The sequence below is a fragment of the Nerophis ophidion genome, linkage group LG08 (genome assembly GCF_033978795.1).
Source record: "Nerophis ophidion isolate RoL-2023_Sa linkage group LG08, RoL_Noph_v1.0, whole genome shotgun sequence".
Taxonomy (NCBI): Eukaryota; Metazoa; Chordata; class Actinopteri; order Syngnathiformes; family Syngnathidae; genus Nerophis; species Nerophis ophidion.
The window spans coordinates 74,867,933-74,887,505 of NC_084618.1; the positions used below are offsets into that span (position 1 = coordinate 74,867,933).

General features: G+C 38.9%; 1 protein-coding gene across 2 annotated transcripts in view; it reads left to right on the plus strand.

Annotated features, from left to right (window-relative positions):
• LOC133558385 (adenosine kinase-like) overlaps positions 1-19,573 on the plus strand; it is a 409,076-nt gene that overhangs the window by 40,979 nt on the left and 348,524 nt on the right. The window lies entirely within an intron of this gene.

Sequence of the window (19,573 nt, forward strand, 5' to 3'; positions counted from 1 at the left end):
GGCCAGGGTTTGAACTCACGACCTATTGATTTCAGGTCGTACACTCTAACCACAAGGCCACTGAGCAGGTTTTCTATCATTTACAATCCTTATGTAAGACAAGAACACATACAGTACAGGCCAAACGTGTGTATATATATATATATATATATATATATATATATATATATATATATATATATGTATATATATAGATATATATATATATATATATATATATATATATAGATATATATAGATATATATAATATACACAGTATGGCAAAAAAGTATTAGTCAGCCACCAATTGTGCAAGTTCTCCCACTTAAAATGATGACAGAGGTCTTTAATTTTCATCATATGTACACTTCAATTTCACCACATCAAGTGTGTGTGACTTTAACTTTAATATTAGAGCAGGGGTCACCAACCTTTTTGAAACCAAGAGCTACTTCATGGGTACTGATTAATGCGAAGGGCCACCAGTTTGATACACACTTAAATAAATTGCCAGAAATAGCCAATTGCTCAATTTACCTTTAATAAATAAATGTATATATGTGTATGTATAAAAAATGGGTATTTCTGTCCGTCATTCCGTCGTACATTTTTTTTCTTTTTACGGAAGATTTTTTGTAGATAATAAATGATGAAAAAAACACTTAATTGAATGGTTTAAAAGAGGATAAAACAAGAAAAAAATGAAAATTATATTTTGAAACAGTTTATGTTCAATTCCGACTCTTTAAAATTCAAAATTCTACCGAAAAAAAAATGAAGGGAAAAATAGCTAATTCCAATCTTTTTGAAAAAATTAAAAAAATATATTTATGGAACATCATTGTAATTTTTCCTGATTAAGATTAATTTTAGAATTTTGATGACATTTTTTAAATAGGTTAAAATCCAATCTGCACTTTGTTATAATATATAACAAATTGGACCAAGCTATATTTCTAACAAAGACAAATCATTATTTCTTCTAGATTTTCCAGAACAAAAATAAAAAAAAAAAAATACAAAAGACTTTGAAATAAGATTTAAATTTGATTCTACAGATTTTGTAGACTTGCCAGAATTATTTTTTGAATTTTAATCATAATAAGTTTGAAGAAATATTTCACAAATATTTTTCGTCAAAAAAACGGAAGCTAAAATGAAGAATTAAATAAAAATGTATTTATTATTCTTTACAATAAAAAAAAAAATACTTAAAAATTGATTTAAATTGTCAGGAAAGAGGATGAAGGAATTTAAAAGGTAAAAAGGTATATGTGTTTAAAAATCCTAAAATCATTTTTAAGGCTCTATTTGTTCTCCAAACGTGTCTTTCTGAAAGTTATAAGAAGCAAAGTAAAAAATAAATGAAATGAAGACCAAGTCTTTAAAATATTTTCTCGGATTTTCAAATTCTATTTGAGTTTTGTCTCTCTTAGAATTAAAAATGTCGAGCAAAGCGAGAAAGAGTGTGAAAAAAAAATCCAGGAATTCACATTGTAGGAATTTTAAAGAATTTATTTGTAAATTTTGTTGGAAAATAAGTATTTGGTCAACCATTCAAAGCTGTCACTGATGGAAGGAGGTTTTGGCTCAAAATCTCACGATACATGGCCCCATTCATTCTTTCCTTAACACGGATCAATCGTCCTTTCCCCTTAGCAGAAAAACAGCCCCAAGGCATGATGTTTCCACCCCCAGGCTTCACAGTAGGTATGGTGTACTTGGGATGCAACTCAGTATTCTTTTTCCTCCAAACACGACAAGTTGAGTTTATATTAAAAAGTTCCATTTTGGTTTCATCTGACCACATGACATTCTCCCAATCCTCTGCTGTATCATCCATGTATCCATTTTGGCATAAACTCAACTCGTCGTGTTTGGAGGAAGAAAAATACTGATTTGCATCCCAAGGACACCATACCTACTGTGAAGCATGGGGGTGGAAACATCATGCTTTGGGGCTGTTTTTCTGCTAAGGGGACAGGACGATTGATCCGTGTTAAGGAAAGAATGAATGGGGCCATGTATCGCGAGATTTTGAGCCAAAACCTCCTTCCATCAGTGAGAGCTTTGTATGGTTGATCAAATACTTATTTTCCACCATAATTTACAAATAAATTCTTGAATGTGAATTCCTGGATTTTATTTTCACATTCTGTCTCTCCCAGTTGAAGTGTACCTATGATGAAAATGACAGACCTCTGTCATCATTTTAAGTGGGAGAACTTGCACAATCGGGGGCTGACTAAATACTTTTTTGCCCCACTGTAGTCCCTTGGTTAGGGGATTCAAAAACCCGCAATTGGGACTGGATGCTAGCTCTTGTTGATAGGCAGTCCGCCGTTGTGCACAGCTGACGTTATTCATCAGAGTGCAAGCGAACACCGCCATGGTTGTGTAAGCTTAGACAAGTTTAGCGGCTGTAGACATTTTGTTCATAGCTATCCCTCTTCTTTTTTTTTTTTTAGTGCATACCCACATCCTCCCTCTCTCTTTCACTCCCCATCGCTGGCTCAGCTCCGGCTGCAGTGGATTTTTGGTTTATTTACGGTGTCGCTACTATGGGATCACACGATGTTAGCAGGTGTAAAAAGCTCCCCAGGCAGCTGGCGTCCAATAGGAAGGGAGGGCCTAATGCTGTCTGCACCGGAAGGTGGGGCAAACCCAAAAATCCTCAGAAGCCGAGTTCTGGAGTCCCTCCATGTTATAAACACCCACGGTGCTTTAATTCCTCCTTTGTCCAGGAGTCATAACAGGTGTCTCTGGGTGGATTTTCTTCTCCCTGCCTCCCCCCAACCCCCCCCTTCTTCCTCCCGGTTAGCTTATTTTCCACTTGTATAGAAAGTTCCAGGAACAGGCCCTGCCTGGAGAAAAGATAGGAGTTGTCTTTGAAGCCGTAAAGGTTACTTTCACACTCGCTCCCCGCTCGGCCATGCTTCGTTAACGCAGCTGGCTCGCCGGGGAAAAAAAGGACGACATGTTTGCATAGCGTGCCTTTTGCCGCTTAAAGCAGACATGTTTATTTGTCCGGTGGGAAGGAGTGGCAACGGCATGGAATGCCTTGACGGCGTGTAATAGTGTGTTTATACAGGCGGCCATGCTTGTGATTAATTTAAGGTGGAATTACACACCTTGAACTGTGCACCATGTCAGCGACAAATGGGCAGTATTCACTGTGCAGCTGCAGCTGCAGGGGCAAGGCATATCAACTTGTAGACGGGGAGAATGCATTTTTTTTTTTTTTTTTTTTGCATCGCCAAAATCCCAGCTATTCATCTTTCAACGGTAGCTTTAGAAAGTACAAACTGAAACCGGCGCATACACATCTATTCAATACGGGGGTGCCTCAAACCGATGCCGATAGTTTGTGGCCCTCTACTTAACTGTAGTTAAATATTTTATGGCAATCTCGAATCGCAGTACAGTAATCCCTCGTTCGAGACATAACCGCGTTAAAGGGGAACATTATCACAGTTTCAGAAGGGTTAAAAACAATAAAAATTGTTTTATTTTTCGAAGTTTTTTTCAAAATTTTACATCTCCCGGAATATCCCTAAAAAAAGCTTCACAGGGGAACATTATCACTATTTCAAAAGGGTTAAAAACAATAAAAATCAGTTCCCAGTGGCTTGTTGTATTTTTTGAAGTTTTTATTTTGATTTTACCAGTCCCCGAATATCCCTAAAAAAAGCTTTAAAGTGCTTGATTTTCACTATTTGCGATGCGACTATCCATTTCCCTGTGACGTCATACAATGCTGCCAATGTAAACAAACAACGGCGAATAGCACAGCAAGATATAGCGACATTAGCTCGGATTCAGACTCTGATTTCAGCGGCTTAGGCGATTCAACAGATTACGCATGTATTGAAACGGATAGTTGGAGTATGAAAGTATTGAAAAAGAAACTGAAGTTATTGAGCGAATAGCTGTTGACGCTATTCATAGCCATAGCATGGCCGAATAGCTGCGTTAGCATCGCCGGTACTTTAGAAAGTACAAACTGAAACCGGCGCATACACATCTATTCAATACGGGGGTGCCTCAAACCCGCGGTCCACAGGCCGATAGTTTGTGGCCCTCTACTTAACTGTAGTTAAATATTTTATGGTATTCTTGAATCGCAGTACAGTAATCCCTCGTTCGAGACCTAACCGGGTTAAAGGGGAACATTATCACAATTTCAGAAGGGTTAAAACCAATAAAAATTGTTTTATTTTTCGAAGTTTTTTTCATAATTTTACATCTCCCGGAATATCCCTAAAAAAAGCTTCAAAGGGGAACATTATCACTATTTCAAAAGGGTTACAAACAATAAAAATCCGTTCCCAGTGGCTTGTTGTATTTTTTGAAGTTTTTATTTTTATTTTACCAGTCCCCGAATATCCCTAAAAAAAGCTTTAAAGTGCTTGATTTTCGCTATTTGCGATGCGACTATCCATTTCCCTGCTGCCAATGTAAACAAACAACGGCGAATACCACAGCAAAATATAGCGACATTAGCTCGGATTCAGACTCTGATTTCAGCGGCTTAGGCGATTGAACAGATTACGCATGTATTGAAACGGATGGTTGGAGTATGAAAGTATTGAAGAAGAAACTGAAGCTATTGAGCGAATAGCTGTTGACGCTATTCATAGCCATAGCATGGCCGAATAGCTGCGAAAGTACAAACTGAAACCGGCGCATACACATCTATTCAATACGGGGGTGCCTCAAACCCGCGGTCCACAGGCCGATAGTTTGTGGCCCTCTACTTAACTGTAGTTAAATATTTTATGGTATTCTTGAATCGCAGTACAGTAATCCCTCGTTCGAGACATAACCGGGTTAAAGGGGAACATTATCACAATTTCAGAAGGGTTAAAACCAATAAAAATTGTTTTATTTTTCGAAGTTTTTTTCATAATTTTACATCTCCCGGAATATCCCTAAAAAAAGCTTCAAAGGGGAACATTATCACTATTTCAAAAGGGTTAAAAACAATAAAAATCAGTTCCCAGTGGCTTGTTGTATTTTTTGAAGTTTTTATTTTTATTTTACCAGTCTCCGAATATCCCTAAAAAAAGCTTGAAAGTGCTTGATTTTCGCTATTTGCGATGCGACTATCCATTTCCCTGTGACGTCATACAATGCTGCCAATGTAAACAAACAACGGCGAATACCACAGCAAAATATAGCGACATTAGCTCGGATTCAGACTCTGATTTCAGCGGCTTAGGCGATTCAACAGATTACGCATGTTTTGAAACGGATAGTTGGAGTATGAAAGTATTGAAGAAGAAACTGAAGTTATTGAGCGAATAGCTGTTGACGCTATTCATAGCCATAGCATGGCCGAATAGCTGCGTTAGCATCGCCGGTACTTTAGAAAGTACAAACTGAAACCGGCGCATACACATCTATTCAATACGGGGGTGCCTCAAACCCGCGGTCCACAGGCCGATAGTTTGTGGCCCTCTACTTAACTGTAGTTAAATATTTTATGGTATTCTTGAATCGCAGTACAGTAATCCCTCGTTCGAGACATAACCGGGTTAAAGGGGAACATTATCACAATTTCAGAAGGGTTAAAACCAATAAAAATTGTTTTATTTTTCGAAGTTTTTTTCATAATTTTACATCTCCCGGAATATCCCTAAAAAAAGCTTCAAAGGGGAACATTATCACTATTTCAAAAGGGTTAAAAACAATAAAAATCATTTCCCAGTGGCTTGTTGTATTTTTTGAAGTTTTTATTTTTATTTTACCAGTCCCCGAATATCCCTAAAAAAAGCTTTAAAGTGCTTGATTTTCGCTATTTGCGATGCGACTATCCATTTCCCTGTGACGTCATACAATGCTGCCAATGTAAACAAACAACGGCGAATACCACAGCAAAATATAGCGACATTAGCTCGGATTCAGACTCTGATTTCAGCGGCTTAGGCGATTCAACAGATTATGCATGTATTGAAACGGATAGTTGGAGTATGAAAGTATTGAAGAAGAAACTGAAGTTATTGAGCGAATAGCTGTTGACGCTATTCATAGCCATAGCATGGCCGAATAGCTGCGTTAGCATCGCCGGTAAAATGTGCGGCCCAAACGATCAGGACTTTCGCATCTTGTGACATTGAAGCAACTTAAATCCTTCGATTGATTAACCATTAATTGATTAACGTGGACCCCGACTTAAACAAGTTGAAAAACTTATTCGGGTGTTACCATTTAGTGGTCAATTGTACGGAATATGTACTGTACTGTGCAAACTACTAATAAAAGTATCAATCAATCAATCAATCAAAGATTGGTAAGTGTTTTTTCCGCATTAAATGTGGGTGGAAGGAAACGTAATATAGTTGCAAATGCATCTGCAGGTTATCCATACATCTCTGTGCCATGTCTGCTTTAGCACCGCCGGTAAATAGCATGTTAGCATCGATTAGCGTAGCATGTTAGCATCGATTAGCTGGCAGTCAACATCAACAAAACTCACCTTTGTGAATTCGTTGACTTTATAGTTGCAGATGCATCTGCAGTTTATCCATACATCTCTTTGCCTTGTCTGCTTTAGCACCGCCGGTAAATAGCATGTTAGCCTCGATTAGCGTAGCATGTTAGCATCGATTAGCTGGCAGTCACGCCGCAACCAAATATGTCTGATTAGCACATAAGTCAACATCAACAAAACTCACCTTTGTGATTTCGTTGAATTTATCGTTGCAAATGCATCTGCAGGTTATCCATACATCTCTGTGCCATGTCTGTCATCGCCGGTAAAACGTGGAGACACTCTGGCACATTCAATGGGGGTCTGGCCGCAGACACTTTCGCATCTCCGGGCCAGTGGTGCAACTTGAATCCCTCCGTTAGTGTTGTTACACCCTCCGACAACACACCGGCGAGGCATGATGTCTCCAAAGTTCCGAAAAATAGTCGAAAAAACGGAAAATAACAGAGCTGAGACCCAATGTTTACAATGTGTTGAAAATGAAAATGGCGGCTGTATTACCTAGAAGACGTCACGTTCTGACGTCATCGCAAAAAGAGCGATGAACGGAAAGGCGTTTAATTCGCCAAAATCCACCCATTTAGAGTTCGGAAATCGGTTAAAAAAATGTATGGTCTTTTTTCTGCACCATCAAGGTATATATTGACGCTTACATTAAAAAGGGACGTTTTTGTCATGAAAAAGGGAGGTTTTTGTGGTTAGTGCACTAATTGTAAGTGTATATTGTGTTTTTAATGTTAAATTAATAAATAAAAAAAAAAATATTTTTTTTTTATTTATTTATTTTTTTAATAAAAATGAATTAAAAATTCTTCTGCGGCCCGGTACCAGTCAGGCCACGGCCCGGTAGAGCAGTGGTCCCCAACCTTTTAGTGTCCGCGGACCAGTCAACGCTTAATAATTTGTCCCACAGCCCTTTTTCTTTTTTCTTTTTTCTTTTTTCTTCTTCTTTGTAATGAAAAAGGGAAGTTTTTGTGGTTGGTGCACTAATTGTAAGTGTATATTGTGTTTTTTATGTTGATTCAATAAAAAAAATAAAATAAAAATAAAAAATTTTCTTTTTTTTTTTTAAATAAAAAATTCTTCTGCGGCCTGGTACCAATCGGGGACCGAAAGCAATGGATGTCGAGCGTGTCTAACATGATACTGAGAAAGTTCAAAAAGGTCCTATATATAATCTAAAATAGCTTTTTTTGTCCAAAATATTGGTATCTTTTTGAAGATATTTTAAACTCTTTAAGTGAGTAATACAATTGGATTAGTCATGATTAATTCAAATTCAAAAGTGCCATTAATCTGATTAGAAAAAGAAATATATATATATATATATATATACATTGGGGGGCGGCATGGCGTAGTGGGTAAAGCGGCCGTGCCAGAAACCTGAGGGTTGCAGGTTCGCTTCCCACCTATAGACATCCAAAAAATCGCTGCCATTGTGTCCTTGGGCAGGACACTTCACCCTTCCCCCCGGTGCCGCTCACACTGGTGAATGAATGATGAATGAATGATTGGTGGTGGTCGGCTGGGCCGTAGACGCAAACTAGCAGCCATACTTCCGTCAGTCCACCCCAGGGCAGCTGTGGCTACAAATGTAGCTTACCACCACCAGGGGTGAATGAATGATGGGTTCCCACTTCACTGTGAGAGTTTGGAGTGTCTAACAATAGAAAAGCGCGATATAAATCTAATCCATTATTATTATTATTATTATATTTTGTTGTAGTTATCCCTTTATGTCTTCCTTTATTTTTATATAAGGTGTACCCCGCCTACAGATAGGCTCCAGCACCCCCCGCGACCCCGAAAGAGACAAGCGGTAGAAAATGAATGAATGGATGGATATCCACTATAATTATTGTTTGTTTAAAAAAAGAAGCAATGTTAAAGGACAAGACATATAATTTTGTGAGTTTCAATGAAGTAAAAAAAAAAAGTACATCCTATAAATGACAGAGCTGTTGGTTTGTCCCTGTGGTTTTTGGTCGGGAAAAAGCAAGCGTTTGTTTATGCCTTCATGCAGTCTCCGTTTAGTGTTTAGTCTAAACTTTGCAGGGTTCAGACGTCACTCAATAAAATGCGCCATTTCCCTAGCGGGACATTTTGTAAACATAGTTTATTACTGCTCTAAAAACACACAACTATGTAAAATAATTGTCTACTGGTTGCAATGATTCGAAAATAAGCACAAGATGTAAGATTGATGTCTTTGTCGTAACAATGCTTCTTGGTTATAAATCTTCCTGATGAAAGGTCTGTTTGTTACTCTTTTAAATGTTGCCTCATTTGCAAGAAATGTGCGTTTCATGTGGTTTGTACCCGCTGTGCCAATGCCAAACGTCTTAAATAGCTGTTGCTGTTGACTCTTGTTTGGAGCTGCGAGGTACAGCCTGTTCGGCGATGACGAGTTCAGTTGGAACATAAGGTCGTAGTGCGGCGAAGACGCGGGGAACGCATTGCTGATTGCCGCGCCGATAAAGGAGGCGGCGTGGCATCTCTCTCGCTGGAAGAACCAGTCTTGTCTTCATTAGAGGCAATCCCAGTGCAGGGATACACAGATGAGGTTTTTTTTATGATTCAATAGCTTGTCCCTTCCAAATGTGGCAGCGTTTAAAAGTGCAGTTTTCCAAAGGTTTATTGCAAAGAAGCATAGTTCCAAGAAATAAATCGACCGAACATAAATTTCCAGGCTTTGTTTTTATGACTTAAAGGGGCTGTTTGCAACCTGATCACAGTTCCATTTGTCAGACCAAAGAGTATTACAGGAACACCACCTCCTAGCCTATGTTGGTTACCATTAGTGGTTTCACAATTTCTGAAGGGTTAAAACCAATAAAAAATCAGTTCCCGGTGGCTTATTTTATTTTTCGAAGTTTTTCTCCAAATTTTACCCATCACGCAATATCCCGAAAAACGGCTTCAAAGTGCATGATTTTAACCGTCGTTATTTCCACCCCGCCCATTATCCTGTGACGTCACAGCGTGACCACACAGAAACAAACATGGCGGATAGCACAGAAAGGTATAGCGATATTAGCTCGGATTCAGACTCAGATTTCAGCGCCGTAAGCGATTCAACAGACTACGCATGTATTGAAACGGATGGTTGGAGTGTGGAGGCTGATAGCGAAAACGAAATTGAAGAAGGAACTGAAGCTATTAAGCCATATCACGACAGACAGCAGCATGGGAGGAAGCGCGGACGAATTCGGCGATAGCCTTCTAACCAACGATTGGTTATAAGGCTTTGTTTTTATGACTTAAAGGGGCTGTTTGCAACCTGATCACAGTTCCATTTGTCAGACCAAAGAGTATTACAGGAACACCACCTCCTAGCCTATGTTAGTTACCATTAGTGGTTTAAAGGGGAACATTATCACAATTTCTGAAGGGTTAAAACCAATAAAAATCAGTCCCCAGTGGCTTATTTTATTTTTCGAAGTTTTTCTCAAAATTTTACCCATCACCGAATATCTCAAAAAACAGCTTCAAAGTGCCTGATTTTAACCGTCGTTATTTCCACCCGTCCATTATCCTGTGACGTCACAGCGTGACCACACAGAAACAAACATGGCGGATAGCACAGAAAGGGATAGCGATATTAGCTCGGATTCAGACTCGGATTTCAGCGCCGTAAGCGATTCAACAGATTACGCATGTATTGAAACGGATGGTTGGAGTGTGGAGGCTGGTAACGAAAACAAAATTGAAGGAGAAACTGAAGCTATTGAGCCATATCACGACAGACAGCAGCACGGGAGGAAGCGCGGACGAATTCGGCGATAGCCTTCTAACCAACGATTGGTTAGAAGGCTTTGTTTTTATGACTTAAAGGGGCTGTTTGCATCCTGATCACAGTTCCATTTGTCAGACCAAAGAATATTACAGGAACACCACCTCCTAGCCTATGTTGGTTACCATTAGTGGTTTAAAGGGGAACATTATCACAATTTCTGAAGGATTAAAACCAATAAAAATCAGTTCCCAGTGGCTTATTTTATTTTTCAAAATTTTTCTCCAAATTTTACCCATCACGCAATATCCCGAAAAACGGCTTCAAAGTGCCTGATTTTAACCGTCGTTATATCCACCCGTCCATTATCCTGTGACGTCACAGCGTGACCACACAGAAGCAAACATGGCGGATAGCACAATAAGGTATAGCATAGTAGCTCGGATTCAGACTCGGATTTCAGCGCCGTAAGCGATTCAACAGACTACGCATGTATTGAAACGGATGGTTGGAGTGTGGAGGCTGGTAGCGAAAACGAAATTGAAGAAGAAACTGAATCTATTGAGCCATATCACGACAGACAGCAGCACGGGAGGAAGTGCGGACGAATTCGGCGATCGCCTTCTAACCAACGATTGGTTAGAAGGCTTTGTTTTTATGACTTAAAGGGGCTGTTTGCAACCTGATCACAGTTCCATTTGTCAGACCAAAGAGTATTACAGGAACACCACCTCCTAGCCTATGTTAGTTACTATTAGTGGTTTAAAGGGGAACATTATCACAATTTCTGAAGGGTTAAAACCAATAAAAATCAGTTTCCAGTGGCTTATTTTATTTTTCAAAACTTTTCTCAAAATTTTACCCATAACGCAATATCCCGAAAAACAGCTTCAGAGTGCCTGATTTTAACCGTCGTTATAGCCACCCGTCCATTATCCTGTGACGTCACAGCGTGACCACACAGAAACAAACATGGCGAATAGCACAGAAAGGTATAGCATAGTAGCTCGGATTCAGACTCGGATTTCAGCGCCGTAAGCGATTCAACAGACTGCGCATGTATTGAAACGGATGGTTGGAGTGTGGAGGCTGGTAGCGAAAACGAAATTGAAGAAGAAACTGAAGCTATTGAGCCATATCACGACGGACAGCAGCACGGGAGGAAGAGCGGACTAAATCGGCGATCGCCTTCTAACCAACGATTGGTTAGAAGGCTTTGTTTTTATGACTTAAAGGGGCTGTTTGCAACCTGATCACAGTTACATTTGTCAGACCAAAGAGTATTACAGGAACACCACCTCCTAGCTTATGTTAATTACCATTAGTGGTTTAAAGGGGGACATTATCACAATTTCTGAAGGGTTAAAACCAATAAAAATCAGTTTCCAGTGGCTTATTTTATTGTTCGAACTTTTTCTCCAAATTTTACCCATCACGCAATATCCCGAAAAACGGCTTCAAAGTGCCTGATTTTAACCGTCGTTATTTCCACCCGTCCATTATCCTGTGACGTCACAGCGTGACCACACAGAAACAAACATGGCGAATAGCACAGAAAGGTATAGCATAGTAGCTCGGATTCAAACTCGGATTTCAGCGCCGTAAGCGATTCAACAGATTACGCACGTATTGAAACGGATGGTTGGAGTGTGGAGGCTGGTAGCGAAAACAAAATTGAAGAAGAAACTGAATCTATTGAGCCATATCACGACAGAGAACGGCATGGGAGGAAGTGCGGACGAATTCGGCGATCGCCTTCTAACCAACGATTGGTTAGAAGGCGTTGTTTTTATGACTTAAAGGGGCTGTTTGCATCCTGATCACAGTTCCATTTGTCAGACCAAAGAGTATTACAGGAACACCACCTCCTAGCCTATGTTAGTTACTATTAGTGGTTTAAAGGGGAACATTATCACAATTTCTGAAGGGTTAAAACCAATAAAAATCAGTTCCCAATGGCTTATTTTATTTTTCGAACTTTTTTTCCAAATTTTAACCATCACGCAATATCCCGAAAAACGGCTTCAAAGTGCCTGATTTTAACCGTCGTTATTTCCACCCGCCCATTATCCTGTGACGTCACAGCGTGACCACACAGAAACAAACATGGCGGATAGCACAGAAAGGTATAGCATAGTAGCTCGGATTCAGACTCGGATTTCAGCGCCGTAAGCGATTCAACAGATTACGCACGTATTGAAACGGATGGTTGGAGTGTGGAGGCTGGTAGCGAAAACAAAATTGAAGAAGAAACTGAATCTATTGAGCCATATCACGACAGACAGCAGCATGGGAGGAAGCGCGGACGAATTCGGCGATAGCCTTCTAACCAACGATTGGTTAGAAGGCTTTGTTTTTATGACTTAAGGGGCTGTTTGCATCCTGATCACAGTTCCATTTGTCAGACCAAAGAGTATTACAGGAACACCACCTCCTAGCCTATGTTAGTTGCTATTAGTGGTTTAAAGGGGAACATTATCACACTTTCTGAAGGGTTAAAACCAATAAAAATCAGTTCCCAGTGGCTTATTTTATTTTTCGAACTTTTTCTCCAAATTTTACCCATCACGCAATATCCCGAAAAACAACTTCAAAGTGCCTGATTTTAACCGTCGTTATATCCACCCGTCCATTATCCTGTGACGTCACAGCGTGACCACACAGAAGCAAACATGGCGGATAGCACAGAAAGGTATAGCATAGTAGCTCAGATTCAGACTCGGATTTCAGCGCCGTAAGCGATTCAACAGATTACGCATGTATTGAAACGGATGGTTGGAGTGTGGAGGCTGGTAGCGAAAACGAAATTGAAGAAGAAACTGAAGCTATTGAGCCATATCACGACAGACAGCGGCACGGGAGGAAGCGCGGACGAATTCGGCGATCGCCTTCTAACCAACGATTGGTTATAAGGCTTTGTTTTTATGACTTAAAGGGGCTGTTTGCATCCTAATCACAGTTCCATTCGTCAGACCAAAGAGTATTACAGGAACACCACCTCCTAGCCTATGTTAGTTACTATTAGTGGTTTAAAGGGGAACATTATCACAATTTCTGAAGGGTTAAAACCAATAAAAATCAGTTTCCAGTGGCTTATTTTATTTTTCGAACTTTTTCTCCAAATTTTACCCATCACGCAATATCCCGAAAAACAGCTTCAGAGTGCCTGATTTTAACCGTCGTTATAGCCACCCGTCCATTATCCTGTGACCACACAGAAACAAACATGGCGAATAGCACAGAAAGGTATAGCATAGTAGCTCGGATTCAGACTCGGATTCCAGCGTCGTAAGCGATTCAACAGATTACGCATGTATTGAAACGGATGGTTGGAGTGTGGAGGCTGGTAACGAAAACAAAATTGAAGAAGAAACTGAAGCTATTGAGCCATATCACGACGGACAGCAGCACGGGAGGAAGCGTGGACGAATTCGGCGATCGCCTTCTAACCAACGATTGGTTAGAAGGCTTTGTTTTTATGACTTAAAGGGGCTGTTTGCAACCTGATCACAGTTCCATTTGTCAGACCAAAGAGTATTACAGGAACACCACCTCCTAGCCTATGTTAGTTACTATTAGTGGTTTAAAGGGGAACATTATCACAATTTCTGAAGGGTTAAAACCAATAAAAATCAGTTCCCAATGGCTTATTTTATTTTTCGAATTTTTTTTCCAAATTTTAACCATCACGCAATATCCCGAAAAACGGCTTCAAAGTGCCTGATTTTAACCGTCGTTACATCCACCCGTCCATTATCCTGTGACGTGACAGCGTGACCACACAGAAACAAACATGGCGAATGGCACAGAAAGGTATAGCATAGTAGCTCGGATTCAGACTCGGATTTCAGCGCCGTAAGCGATTCAACAGATTACGCACGTATTGAAACGGATGGTTGGAGTGTGGAGGCTGGTAGCGAAAACAAAATTGAAGAAGAAACTGAATCTATTGAGCCATATCACGACAGACAGCGGCATGGGAGGAAGTGCGGACGAATTCGGCGATCGCCTTCTAACCAACGATTGGTTATAAGGCTTTGTTTTTATGACTTAAAGGGGCTGTTTGCAACCTGATCACAGTTCCATTTGTCAGACCAAAGAGTATTACAGGAACACCACCTCCTAGCCTATGTTAATTACCATTAGTGGTTTAAAGGGGGACATTATCACAATTTCTGAAGGGTTAAAACCAATAAAAATCAGTTCCCAGTGGCTTATTTTATTTTTCGAACTTTTTCCCCAAATTTTACCCATCACGCAATATCCCGAAAAACAGCTTCAGAGTGCCTGATTTTAACCGTCGTTATTTCCACCCGTCCATTATCCTGTGACGTCACAGCGTGACCACACAGAAACAAACATGGCGGATAGCACAGAAAGGGTTAGCGATATTAGCTCGGATTCAGACTCGGATTTCAGCGCCGTAAGCGATTCAACAGATTACGCATGTATTGAAACGGATGGTTGGAGTGTGGAGGCTGGTAACGAAAACAAAATTGAAGAAGAAACTGAAGCTATTGAGCCATATCACGACAGACAGCAGCACGGGAGGAAGTGCGGACGAATTCGGCGATCGCCTTCTAACCAACGATTGGTATGTGTTTGTTTGGCATTAAATGTGGGTGGAGGGAAAGGCTGGATGCAAATATAGCTGCAAATGAGGCATAATGATGCAATATGTACATACAGCTAGCCTAAATAGCATGTTAGCATTCATTAGCTTGCAGTCACGCCCTGACCAAATATGTCTGATTAGCACACTCCACATAAGTCAATAACATCAACAAAACTCACCTTTGCGCATTCATGCACAACGTTATAAGTTTGGTGGACAAAAGGAGACAGAAAAAGAAGTGGCATAAATATCTTGGGAGTTTACCTCGCTCGTCTGCGCGAAGAGACTGCCGTCGTCCCTGAAAAGCTCGCACTCCGGCAGATTCAGTGGTGGTCTATTTTCCAGTATTGCAGATTTCGTTGACTTTATCGTTGGAAATGCATCTGCTTTGAGTGTCGCAGGATATCCACACATTCTTGCCATCTCTGTCGTAGCATAGCTGTCGTCGGTAAAGTGTGGGGAACAAACGAGAGACTTTCGCATCTTTTGGCCAGTGGTGCAACTTGAATCCGTCTCTGTTTGTGTTGTTACACCCTCCGAGAAAACACCGACGAGGCATGATGTCTCCAAAGTACGGAAAACAATCGAGAAAAACGGAAAATAACAGAGCTGATTTGACCTGGTGCGTGTAATAAGATTGAGAAAATGGCGGATCGCTTCCTGTTGTGACGTCACTCTGACAGGATATTAACTGAAAGGCTTTTAAATCGCCAAATTCACCCTTTTAGCGTTCGGAAATCGGTTAAAAAAACATATGGTCTTTTTTCTGCAACATCAAGGTATATATTGACGCTTACATAGGTCTGGTGATAATGTTCCCCTTTAACAGAACATATGATGTATATTTTTAAATGTCAGTATTTTTCACAATTGGACCTGTCAGAGCCAATAAAGCAAAAATGCCAAAGTAATATGTGAATGAACCAAAGTAATGGGTAAATAATGTAAATACTCAGTGGCCTAGTGGTTAGAGATCGGTAGGTTGTGAGTTGAGTCAAACCTCGGCCGAGTCATACCAAAGACTATAAAAAGGGGACCCATTGCCTCCCTGCTTGGCACTCAGCATCAAAGGTTGGAATTGGGGGTTAAATCACCAGAATGATTCCCGAGCACAGCCACCGCTGCTGCTCACTGCTCCCCTCACCTCTCAGGGGGTGAAACAAGGGGACGGGTCAAATGCAGAGAGTAATTTTACCACAGTTAATTAGTTCATTCTCGTTGTTGCTGGTTCGCGTGTACGTCTGGCTAAATGTTAGCATAAAATATCAAATATGGGTTTCGAATAGTACAAGGCATACATATTTGGCCTTTTCTGTAGCCAAGGTATGTCTAACTGTTAGCATATAATATTAAATATGTGTTTCGAATAGTACAAGGCATACGTATTTGGCCATTACAGTAGCCAAGGTATGACTAAATGGCTAACTGTTAGCATAAAATATCAAATATGTGTTTCAAATAGTACAAGGCATACATATTTGGCTTTTTCTGTAGTTAAGGTTTGACTACACGGCTAACTGTTAGCATAAAATATCAAATATGTGTTTCGAATAGTACAAGACATACTTACAAGAAGTTGAATACCATGCTGGCGGTTCCTCGCAGAACTCTATGAAAATGCGTGGGTTAGTTCTCGTTGTTGCTGGCTCGTGTGTACGTCTGGCTAACTGTTAGCATAAGATATGAAATACGTGTTTCGAATAGTACAAGGCATACGTATTTGGCCATTACAGTAGCCAAGGTATGACTAAATGGCTAACTGTTAGCATAAAATATCAAATATGTGTTTCGAATAGTACAAGGCATACATATTTGGCTTTTTCTGTAGTTAAGGTTTGACTACACGGCTAACTGTTAGCATAAAATATCAAATATGTGTTTCGAATAGTACAAGACATACTTACAAGAAGTTGAATATCATGCTGGCGGTTCCTCGCAGAACTCTATGAAAATGCGTGGGTTAGTTCTCGTTGTTGCTGGCTCGTGTGTACGTCTGGCTAACTGTTAGCATAAGATATGAAATACGTGTTTCGAATAGTACAAGGCCTACATATTTGGCCTTTTTTGTAGCTAAGGTATAACTACATGGCAAACTGTTAGCATAAAAAATCAAGTGTGTGTTTCAAATAGTAAAAGGCACACATATTTGGCCTTTTCTGTTGCTAAGTTATGACTAAATGGCTAACTGTTTGCATAAAATATCAAATATGTGTTTCGAGTAGTACAAAGCATACCTACAAGAAGTTGAATATCATGCTGGTGGTTCCACGCAAAACTCTATGAAAATTGCCCGTGTTAATTCTAATTATTGCTGATTCGCTTGTACGTCTGGCTAACTGTTAGCATAAGATATGAAATATGTGTTTCGAATAGTGCAAGGCATACATATTTGGCCTTTTCTGTAGCTAAGGTATGACTACACAGCTAACTGTTAGCATAAGATATCAAATATGTGTTTTGACTAGTACAAGGCATACATATTTGGCCTTTTCTGTATGACTACACAGCTAACTATTAGCATAAAATATCAAATATGTGTTTTGAATAGTACGATGCATACTTACAAGAAGTTGAATATCATGCTGGCGGTTCCACGCTAGGGTTGTCCCGATCTGATATTTGGATCAGATTGGCCGCCGATATTTGGCAAAAAATGTGTATCGGCAAGGCATGGGAAAATGCCGATCCAGATCCAGTTTTTAAAAAAGCTCCGGTCCGTGTTTTCCAACACACCGATTTAAATAATACATTCCACTGTTCTGCTGCTCCCTAAACACCGTTCCGCATTTTCCAGAACACCTTCAAAACATCCACAGGTCTGCGTTCTAACCGTTCAGACGGCCGTGTGAATTAAAAGTTACTGTAAAAATGTCAGCTGTGTGGGATTATTTTATCCTACAAAACAAAAAAAATGAAGAGGTGGAGTGCAAAACATGCCACAATAAAGTCAAGCGTGGTGGTAAAGTTGTAAGACATTTTAATGACATGGCTAACTGTTAGCATAAAATATCAAATATGTGTTTCGAATAGTACAAAGCATACCTACAAGAAATTTAATATCATGCTGGCGGTTCCACGCAGAACTCTATGAAAATTGCCCAGTTTAATTCTCATTGTTGCTGGCTCGCGTGTACACTGCAAAAAGTCAGTGTTCATAAACAAAAAAAATATATATAAAAATGATGGGTATTTTACTTGAACTAAGCAAAATTATCTGCTAATAGAACAAGAAAATTTGGCTTGTCAAGACTTTCCAAAACAAGTAAAATTAGCTACCCTCAATGAACCCAAAAACACCTTAAAATAAGTATAATCTCACTATAATAACAAGTGCACTTTTCTTGGTGATAAAAAAATGAGACCTTTTTGCTCAATATGTTGAAAAATATTTTTGAATTAAGTAAATGCTAGTGCCATTATCTTCACATAATGACATGCGCACGGCATCATGATTTTTTTTTTTTAAGTAAATTATTTAAAAAAGTAGTTTTGAACTTGTGAGTGTTGATGACACAGCTTTGCATCAGTTGATAATCTATTTTCAAGCATGTTTTACTCAAAACCTCAGCAACAAGCTGTAATATCTTACTGAGATCATTTAGGACCAAAACCCTTAAAACAAGTTAAAGACTCCAACATAAAATCTGCTCTGTGAGAAGAATTATCATTTTTCTAGATCAGGGGTCACCAACGCGGTGCCCGCGGGCACCAGGTAGCCCGTAAGGACCAGATGAGTCGCCCGCTGGCCTGTTCTAAAAATAGCTCAAATAGCAGCACTTACCAGTGAGCTGCCTCTATTTTTTAAATTTGATTTATTTACTAGCAAGCTGGTCTCGCTTTGCTCGACATTTTTAATTCTAAGAGAGACAAAACTCAAATAGAATTTGAAAATCCAAGAAAATATTTTAAAGACTTGGTCTTCATTTTATTTATTTTTTACTTTGCTTCTTATAACTTTCAGAAAGACACGTTTGGAGAAAAAATACATCCTTAAAAAATGATTTTAGGATTTTTAAACACATATACCTTTTTACCTTTTAAATTCCTTCATCTTCTTTCCTGACAATTTAAATCAATTTTCAAGTATATTTTTTTTTAATTGTAAATAATAATAAATACATTTTTATTTAATTCTTCATTTTAGCTTCTGTTTTTTTGATGAAAAATATTTGTGAAATATTTCTTCAAACTTATTATGATTAAAATTCAAAAAAATAATTCTGGCAAATCTACAAAATCTGTAGAATCAAATTTAAATCTTATTTCAAAGTCTTTTGAATTTCTTTAAAAAATTTTGTTCTGGAAAATCTAGAAGAAATAATGATTTGTCTTTGTTAGAAATATAGCTTGGTCCAATTTGTTATATATTATAACAAAGTGCAGATTGGATTTTAACCTATTTAAAACATGTCATCAAAATTCTAAAATTAATCTTAATCAGGAAAAATTCCAATGATGTTCCATAAATAATTTTTTTGAATTTTTTCAAAAAGATTGGAATTAGCTTTTTTTCCCTTCATTTTTTTTTCGGTTGAATTTTGAATTTTAAAGAGTCGGAATTGAAGATAAACTGTTTCAAATTATAATTTTCATTTTTTTCTTGTTTTATCCTCTTTTAAACCATTCAATTAAGTGTTTTTTCATCATTTATTATCTACAAAAAATGTTCCGTAAAAAGAAAAAAAATGTACGACGGAATGACGGACAGAAATACCCATTTTTTATACATACATATATATACATTTATTTATT